The following is a 10,275-nucleotide window of genomic DNA, read 5'->3' as shown; positions in this document are numbered from 1 at the left end:
AGCCCAAGTGACACAGGTAGTAACCCTTGTACTATAATAACCAGACATGAAACAACTCAGGATTAATTGCCTAGGCCTCAGGATGGAAGGGCTGGCTCCTACAACAGAATAAGCCGCCAAAGTCTGCAAAAGTGATAGATGAAAATGAGGGAATTTTAGAATGGATAATGGAGGAGGTTGAGCGGGAGTACCAGTTGCAGCAATGGGACTTTAGTTTCTATTACTAACCTCCTTCCTCTCAGAACTTCCTTAGGAAGTAAGATCCATGGAAGCCACAAAGAAGCTTCTCCCAGAAGTGAGTCTGTGTGATGCAGAGTGGACTGTGGTGGCTGTGAAAATGTATCACTGAGATCTTCTCTGGCACAACTGAGCTGACAACTGCAGTTACTGCCCCTTGGGTCAACCATGCATTCATACTCAGGCCAGCTCCTGTGGTCTGCTCTCAGCTCATAAAGGAGCAAGGCCCATTCTTGCCTTAGAAGATACAAGACTCTTCCAACAGGCATGAAGACTCCCCACTGGCCTTGATGAAAGTTTCTTGGAACAGGTTCGTAGTCTGGGACTTCTCCTACCCAACCTTCCTTTCTTCCCTCTCAGTCTAGTTTAAATTGGTTTAAAATTTAAACCAATTTAAATTAAATAGTAATTTAAATTAAACCATGGTTTAAATTCACCTGCCTTTTCCTGCTCCCTCCTCACAAAAATCACTTTCATGTTGAATCCAGCCTTGGCATCTGCTTCTAGGCAGATCGAAACACAGTGAATATTCTTGTTTAAGTCCCCTGGACTGTCCCTGATAATCTGTCTGCTTGTTCTATGGAATACTGAGAGAGGAATTTGTGTATTTGTCTCCCTGCTGTTTCAGTTCTGTCAGTTTGGGTTTCATGTATTTTGAAACTTGTTATTAGATGGGCACATATTTAGAATTTTTAAGTCTTCTTAATGAACTTATATGTATGTACATATGAAGTGTCCTCCTTGAACCTTTTTTCCTGAAATCTACTTTAATTGAATAGGGCTTGTAAAATAACTGTGTGTGTGTGTGTGTGTGTGTGTGTGTGTGTGTGTGTGAGTGTGAGTGTGTTTGTATCTGCCCCCAGTTCCTGGCACAGAGCTCCTAAAATTCTTTTAATTTCCTAAGTGTTGAGAACACTCGGGGCATTTTTTGTTGTAATACTTGGTCTTTGACATCAGTTTCCGACACTCAAATATGGTAGAATTTCCTGTGTGATCGGAGTATCTTTTGTTCTAATGAGGTGACTGTTGGTGGGTTCCTAGGGAGCTTCATAATGGGAGCAGGTCACCAGAAGACCAAACTATGATTAGAAGCTTGGAGCTTTCCACCCCATCCTCCATCCTCCATCCCCCAGGAAGGGGAGGGAGACTGGAGACTGGGTTAATGATCAGTCATGTCTGTATGATGACACCTCCAAATAGGATAAATATGAAGAAAACCAGTTAGGCATTATCATAGACAAACTGCTGAAAAACCTGTCAGAGAAAAATGACACTTTACATATAGAAGAACTATTTGCATAGCCATGAACTTTTCAACAAAAAAACGTGGAAATCTGAACACAAAGGAACAAAATATTTAAAAAGCTGAAAGAAGGAAAAAAAAAGAAACAATTTAATGTTTATCAAGCGAGGTAATTAGGTCCATGACTTCCAAAATGTGAATTTCACCCCATTAATGTGTTGTGAAATCAATTTAATGGATCAAAATCAGCATATTTATTTTTTTAAAGATTTTATTTATTTTTATAGAGAGGGGAAGGGAGGGAGAGAAACATCGATGTGTGGTTGCCCCTCCCTCCACCCCACCTGGAGAGCTGGCATGCAGCCTAGGCATATGTCCTGACTGGGAATCAAACCAGTGACCCTTTGGTTTGCAGGCCAGCACTCAATCCACTGAAATCCAGGGCCAAAATCAGCATTTAAAAAAAATCCTCACCAAGGATATGTTTATTGATTTTAGAGAGAGAGAAAGGAAGAAAGAGGGAGAAGCACTGATGTGAGAGAGAAACATTGATCAGTTGCCTCCTATACATGCCCTGACCAGGGATCAAACCTGCAACCTAGGTATGTGCCCTGACCAGAAATTGAACCCACAATCCCTTGATGTACCAGATGATGCTCCAACCAACTAAACCACCCAGCCAGGACACAATCAGCATTTTTTAAAACTGAAAGAGAATAAGATAGTATAGGATAGAAAAATGTCAGAGTGCATCTCAAATAGTAAAGATAAATTTTATGTGAAATTTTATTTGGATTTTGTATACATACACATGTACACTTAACACAGTTAAATGTATACTGGGTTCTAATGTATTTCTTCCCATAGGTTACAGTAAAATTTAAAAAAATGAAGTCACTGCTTTATGTTATTTAATCACAATAAAAACTTAATAAAGGATGAATTATTTCCATTTTAGAAATAAAACCAAGACAATTAAGTTAAATAATTTTCCCTTGGTTATATAGCTGGTTAGTGGCTGAACCTGAATTTAAGGCAAATCTTTTGTCCTCGGGTTAAGTTTTTTCAACTGCTTGCAAAATATGTTCTTTTATGAATTTTGGCGAAGGGTATACTAGGCAGTTCCCCATAAGCCAACATACAGTGGAATCTTGGTTCTCAACCTTAATATATTGCAGAAGACTATTCAAGAAGCAATTTGTTCGAAAACCAAATCATTCCTGAGAGACATGTGACTGAACATCCAGGTATGTATCAGCATGAAAGGACTGTCAGGTTGAGAACTAAAGTTTTGTTTGATACCCAAGACATTGTTCCTTGAACAACTTGATCAAGAACCAAATTGTTTGAGGTAAGGGATGTTCAAGAACTGAGGTTTGTACTACAACAGCACAGAAATTAGAAGCACCCATGTTTCTCTTCCCCCATGGAAGAGAGCCAAAATGATTTCCCAGCCATCAAAGCCTACTCTACCTATACTCTGCCTTGATGCAAGGAATATAGCAAATTAAAAAGGTCCTGTGACACAGAAAAATGCTCTGTTCACATCATTGCTTCATGAATATTTTTGTCTTTTTAAAAATACTTTCCAATTACAATTGACATGCAATATTAGTTTCAGGTTAGAATTATTACACATTATATAACTTACTAAGTGATCATCCCAATAACTCTCTTATCCATCTGACACCATACATAGTTATTAAAACATTGACTATATTCCTATGCTTACTTCACATCCCCATGACTATTCTGTAACTACGAATTTGTAGTTCTTAATCCCTTTACCTTTTTTGTCTGTCTCCCAACCCCTTCCCATTTGACAAACATCAAAATGTTCTTTGTATCTATGAGTCTTTTTTTGTTCTGCTTGTTCATTTTTTTTTGTTTTTTAGATTTAATTGTTGATATGTCTTTATTACCATTTTTTGTTCATATTTTTTCTTCCCCCTCCCCTCCCCCTCCCCCTTCCTCTCCTTCTCCTTCTTCAAGACCCTTCCACATTTCATGTAATACTGTTTTGGTGGTGATGAACTCCTATAACTTTTTCTTGTCTGGGAAGCTCTTTATATGTCCTCCAATTCAAAATGACTTGCAACATAATCCTGGTTGTATGTCCTTGCTTTTCATCACTTTGAGTATTTCTTGTGAATCCCTTCCAGCCTGCAAAGTTTCTTTTGAGAAACAAGGTGACAGTCTTATGGGAACTCCCTTTTAGGTAGCTAACTGCTTTTTTCTTGCTGCTTTTACAATTCTCTCTTTGTTTTTAACCTTTTGCATTTTAATTATGATGTGCCTTGGTGTGGGCCTTTTTGTGTTCATCTTGTTTGGGATTCTCTGTGCTTCCTGGACTTTATGTCTATTTCCTTCACCAGATTAGGGAAGTCTTCTGTCATTATTTCAAATAGGTCTTCAATTTCTTGCTCTCTCTCTCTTCTCCTTTTTGCACCCCCATGATGTGAATGTTGGTATGCTTGAAGTTGTCCCAAAGACTCCTTAACACTATCCTCATTTTTTTTGGATACTTTTTTCTTTTTGCTGTTCTGATTGGGTGTTTTTTCTACTTATATTCCAAATCGCTGATTTGATTCTTGGCTTCATATACTCTACTGTTGATTCCCAGTAAATTACTCTTCATTTCAGTTATTGTATCCTTCATTTTGGACTGCTTCTTTTTTTATGGTTTCCATGTCCTTTTTTATGCTGTTAAAGTTCTCTCTAATTCATCTACTCTCCCCCTGAGTTCATTGAGCATCCTTATAACCAGTGTGTTGAACTCTGCATCTAGAAGCTTGTTTGTGTCCATTTTGTTTAGTTCTTTTTCTGGAGTTTTGTTCTTTTCTTTCATTTTGAACATGTTTCTTTGTCTCCACATTTTGGCAACCTCTTTGTGTTTGTTTCTATGTATTAGGTAGAGCTGCTACATCTCCTGCACTTAGTAGTAGGTGTCCTGTAGGGTCCAGTGGCATAGCCTCCCCATTCACCCAAGTTGGACACCCAGGTGTGCTGCCTTCTACTCCCATGTACTCTGTATACACTCTCCTGTTGTAGTTGAGCTTTGATTGCTGTTGGCAAGTCAATGGGAGTGATTTACCCCAAGGCCAATCAGACACAAGGACCAGCTGCAACAACCATAGAAGATCAGCTGTGCAGGGGCCCACTCCACAGAGCAGGACTTAATTCAGCAGGGCTCTGGTGACCACCTCGTCTGCCCCTTGAGTGTATTACTTGTGGAGGTGATTGGGTGGTACTTTGAGGTGGTCTTAAGGTGTCCAAATGGTGTGCTGGCTCTTGAGCTTTCCAAGGTGTGCAGGCCAAAGTCAGCTGCCACCTGTGTTCTGTCTGTGGCCACCCAGCATGAGCTACAAAGCAATCTGCAAATGGCTGCTACTTGTGCTGGGCTTGGAGGTGCCCAGAAGAGGCCAAACTGTGAACAAAGGCTGGCTTCCACTAGCCACTAGTGCTGAGCCTGGGACCACTTAATGAGGGGGTAACAGTCATGCTTAGGCCAAAGGCTGCATGTTTGAGATATTTTAGGAAAGTGTGAAACATGAGCCAAGACACTCCATTTGTATGGTAAAACCACTGGAAACAGTTGGGGTATGTGTGCAAGTTGGTGGGGTGGGGTGGGGTCTCAGGGAATCTTCTGGATGGGGTAAACAGTCTTAGCCAGATTGATGAAGACTCAAATATGGGTGCCCACCTTCCAGCTCTGTGTGGGGATGGTTCATCAAAGGAAAATGGACTCTGCCAGCACTCCTGTCTAGGAGAAAGCTGCCCCTCCAAGTCTTATCCTGATGCTAGACAGTTCAATTTCTCCCCATATGTCCCTTTCAAGTTGCTTCCCCAGTGCTGGAACTCAGAGAGAGTGAGGCCAAGTCAGTCCATGCATAGACTCTTTAAGAGGAAATGTCTAGGACTCCAGAAACTCTATATCTCACTCAGCCACAATCCTCACTCAGCCAGAAGTTATGGGGGCTTCTCTTCCTGGCACTGTAAGCCTGGGATGGGGAGACTGGGGTTGGGCTGGGGCCGTTGTTCCTCAGGGGGACCTCTGAAGCTGAGATATCCCTCCTGATTTTTATCTGCCACACATGAATGTGGGACCAGCGTGTTCTCTATCTCTGCCCTTCCTACCAGTCTCAATGTGGTTTTGTTTTTTGTTTTTAATATCCTTAGCTGTAGGACTTCCATTCCACTAAATTTCAGGCAGTTCTGAATGATGGTGGTTCTGTAGTTTAGTTGTATTTTTTATGAGGTTGTGATAAGATGCAACTACCACATTTACCTATGCCACCATTTTGACTGGAAGTCTTACTTCTTGAATAATGATTGAACTAGATATTAGTAAACAGGAACTATTTGTGAACTACTTTGGCTGGAAGATACAACATTTGATTTTTTTTTTTTTTAATTTTTAAATCATGAGTTGTTTCAATTTTTCCACTTTGCCCCCTTCCACCCATCCCACTCCCACCCCCACCCCTCACTCCCACAGTCAATTCCCACTCTGTTGTCTATGTCCATGGGTCATTCATACATGTTCTTTTTCTAGTCCCTTCCCCTTCTTTCCACCATTGTCCTCTTTCCCCATCCCCTCTGGTCACTTTCAGTCTGCTCCATATTTCCATGCCTGTGGTTTATTTTGTTCCTTAGTTTATTTTGTTGAATAGAATCCACTTAGAGGTGAGATCATATGGTATTTGTCTTTCACTGACTGGCTTATTTCACTTAGCATAATATTTTCCAGTACCATCCATGTTGTCTCAAGGTAGGACTTTCTTTTTCTCTCTCTCTCTCTTTCTTTCTTTCTTTCTCTTTCTAAAATGCAGATTTTATTTATTTTTTAAATGTCAAAATCCATTGTAAAATATTAAAAGATTTAAATCCATTATAAAATCTCAGCAATTAAAACATCGCGACACCACAGAAGTAATCAAGTAGGTCACTGAAATATGATGAGCATTCTAGAAAAAAAATATGTATCTGTCTAACAATGTAGTATATAATTAAAATGATATTTCAAATCAATGGGAAAAATAAGTCTTATTCAACGAATAAGGTGCATCTAGAAAAAGGTTAATAGTTTTGGGGGGTTTTTTAGGAAAAATTTCTACCAACTTTTAATCAAAAAATGGATAAAGAATACTCAAAAATCATTTAAAGCTTTTTAAAAATAATAGAAATTGGCAAGAAATATACAGAAACAGGTTTTGTTTCAACACATAATAAAGTAACAATTAAAACAACATCATTGTCACAATAAGATTAATATGTATTAAGAAATATTGGTAATACCAAGTATTGGCGACTGTGAAAGGAACTGGGTATTCATAGACTCTTTATCCTCACATTAAAGCAGTCCTTTTAGCATATTTTGCAGTGCCGGTTTGGTGGAGGTGTATTCTTTTAGCCTTCTTTTGTCTGGGAAATTTCTTTCACCATCCATTTTAATTGAGAGCCTTGCTGGGTAGAGCAGTTTTGGTTGCAGGCCTTTGCTTTTCATTACTTGGAATATTTCTTGCCCGCTCCCTTCTGGCTTGCAGTGTTTCTGTTGAGAAATCAACTGCTAGCCATATCAGGGCTCCCTTATATATGACTACCTCTTTCTCCTTTGCTGCCTTTAGGATTCTCTGTCTTTGGCATTTGCCATTTTAATAATGGTGGGCCCTTGGAGTGGGCCTCATTGGGCTCCTCTTGAATGGGCCCCTCTTGAATGGGCCCCTCTGTGCTTCCTGGACTTCTGTGACTTTTTCTCTCCTCCAATTAGGGAAGTTTTTCATCATTACTTTTTCAAACAAATTCTCTATCCCTTCCTCCTCGTCTTCTCCTTCTGGTATCCCTATTATACGGATATTATTACGTTTCAGGTTGTCCTGCATTTCCCCCAATGCCTCTTCATTCTTTTTGAGTCCTTTTTCATTTTCTTGCTTTCTAGGAGTTTTTTTTTTTTACCTTGTCCTCCAGCTCGCTGATTTGATCCTCTACTTCAGCTAGCCAGCTTTTGATTCCTTCTGCTGTGTTCTTCAGTTCAGAAATTGTATTCTTCATTTCCTCTTGCCTCTTACTGATAGTGTCTCTGTCATTTTTCATGCTGATACAGTTTGCAGTAAGTTCCTCATAGTTTCCCTAGAGTTTCTGGTAATTCTCTGTGAGCTCACTGAGCTCATTGAGCTTCCCTAGAACCTCTGTTTTGAACTCAATATCTGATAGTTTACTTACCTGTCTTTCATTTATTTCTCTGGGGATTCCTCCTTTCCCTTTGGGGAGTGTTTCTTTGTCTTCCTATTATTTGTGAGACTTCTTTTTTTGCTTCTGCTTCTTCAATTGATGTCTTGATCTCCTGACTTTATGGTGTGAACTTCTATGGTTGGAGACAGCTGTTTTTTCTTTCTGGATCTGCCTCTTATGATGTCAGATGATGTCCCTGTCTGAATTTAGGGAGTCTGTTCAAGACTTCCAGGAATCTACTCTCTGTGGCTGTCTGCTTCAGCTGTTAATCTCTCGATTAGATTTTAATAGATAAAAGTCCTTTATCTTGTCCAATTGACTCATCTTTCACATAAAAAAACTTATACTTTCACTGTAACACTGTGAATGTGCTTGTTTCTCTTGTCAAAGTATAATTTGCCACAGCTTCTGCAACCGGAATCCCATTATTTAAATGCTTGGCAATGCTTGAGGAGAAAGGATATTCTTATATACAATTTAAGTGCTATTGCATGATCTGAAAATTGTCTGAAGAGCTGTCAGGGAAGGATATTTGATGAATATGGAGGATTTCAAAAAAAGTAAGGTGCCAGATTGAGTGTTTAGGAATCTATTTTAGACTTGGTTTAAATGACTATCTTTAGTTATGAATTATCTTAAAGAGTAAAGTCATAGATGAGTACATTTCTGGTAATACAGTAAAGGTCAAGCAGCCCCACAAATCAAGAGTTTCAAAAGTAGATAAGGTAAAGATTAAGTACTAACAGTCTGCATGCAAGCCAATATTGAATGTCAATGCTGTTGTAGTTATTGATGAGTAGATCTAGTGACTAAAGATGAGAAATGAATTAGGTAAAAGTGCAACAAAAAACGGAGAGAGATGTTGGCTTTGTACCTTAGCTATTCAGTTAATTCTTGTCGTAAATGATGTTTTTAATGTTGCTCAGGATGTTGTGATATAGGTGACAAGGCTTGCTTTCTTTTTATATTGGTAGCCACATGTATTTTTATGCCAGGGCTTGTTTTTCAGCTTCTAAAAAAAATTTAATGTTAGTATATGTCTCTATTTAGTCTCTTCAGCTCATTTATGCTTATGTTTCTTTAGCTGTATGAATTTTCCTTCTTTTACCACTTTTATGAGTAAGATCTTTCAGAATAGAAACTCTCAGGTCTGTTGGTTTGCCATAAGGGTAGTTTTAAGGGATATTCAGAGATAGATTATAATATTACAATATTAATTTATTATTTATTCAGCAAACCCTTACACAGTACTTATAATGTGTTGGCCTTTACAATTATTAACTACTGTTATATTCACAACAACCCTATGAGATATGTATTATTATTGTTGTCATTTTATACAAAGGCAACTGAGGAACCTAGAGACTAAGTAAATCATTTAATGTCATATAGTGAAAGAATTGGTACTTGGGTGGCTATAGAGTCAATGTGCTTGGCTATGACACAAGTCTTCTCTACCCTCTAGTCCTCTGTCCCCATAATGCCAGTCACTGCCTGAGGTTCTGATTCCTCTTTTGTCTACAGGAATTGGTTGTAGAACACCCCTCCACCCCATCCCATTCAGGGTTTTTAGCATGATGTCCTGAATTGTATTGGGTGTGGTTTCCTCTTCTAAGTTTCTACCACATAGCTATTTGTCACTCACAAGTTAATGTGCTGTCTAGTAGCTTCAGCACAAGTATATTCTTTTTATACGATTTTTTTTCAGTATACAGGAGGGAAGACAAATGCTTACATAATAGGTTTATTTTAACTGGAATACCTATAGTACTCACAGGATTCAGAATTTGATCTCATTTCTGTTATTCAAGCTCATAATATTTTTACTTTGTATGTGAAGTGATTTTAGAACTTGTTACAGAATTAGTTGCTCCCACCTCTTCTTCAGGTTATAGACATCACAGGATGAATGGAAAAGAATAACAAAATCTGAGATAAGGTAAGGGTGTACATGCTGAGGGAAGAAATCAGCTTTCAAATGATAACTGAACGCATTTTCAATATTTCAGGCATAAAATTTTGGATTGCTTTTGGAGACTGAATGTGTATATATAAACAGACAATGGTCAGGCCATATGATAACAGAATTCTGACCCTCAACTTCTAAAGCAATCGGTTAAGGAAATCAAACTACAATCTCTGTAGCAATCAGCCCAGAGATTGGGCTTGGTACGTGGCTGCCAGCTTCCCCAATTTTTGTCCCTGCTTCCACTTCAGGACCAGCCAGAGAATGTCAGATGTACACCCCAAAGCAATTCCACAGGATGCCCTGCTCCTAGTTAGCCCACCTCCGGTTTCCACATGCCGACGGCCCCTCTCGGAGCACAGCTGCAGCCTTTCCCTTTTTTCGCCATAAAGCCTTCCCATGCCTGCCTCAGAGTTTCTGCCACATTCCAGGGGTGGTTGCTGACTCCCTTACTATAGCAAGCCCTGTTCTACAGAGGTTATTTCTACACTTTCGAGAGAAATGAATCTCCTCTTGTTCTATTTGTCAGGAAGTTATATTAGTTCACTATTTTCCAAAGGTGTCCAGAGGGATTTATTAAAGGGTTAATTGACTGTAG

The sequence above is a fragment of the Pteronotus mesoamericanus genome, unplaced genomic scaffold (genome assembly GCF_021234165.1).
Source record: "Pteronotus mesoamericanus isolate MK-2021 breed Mesoamerican mustached bat unplaced genomic scaffold, CSHL_Meso_final contig_50, whole genome shotgun sequence".
Lineage (NCBI taxonomy): Eukaryota > Metazoa > Chordata > Mammalia > Chiroptera > Mormoopidae > Pteronotus > Pteronotus mesoamericanus.
Note: the sequence above shows the minus strand (reverse complement) of the source record.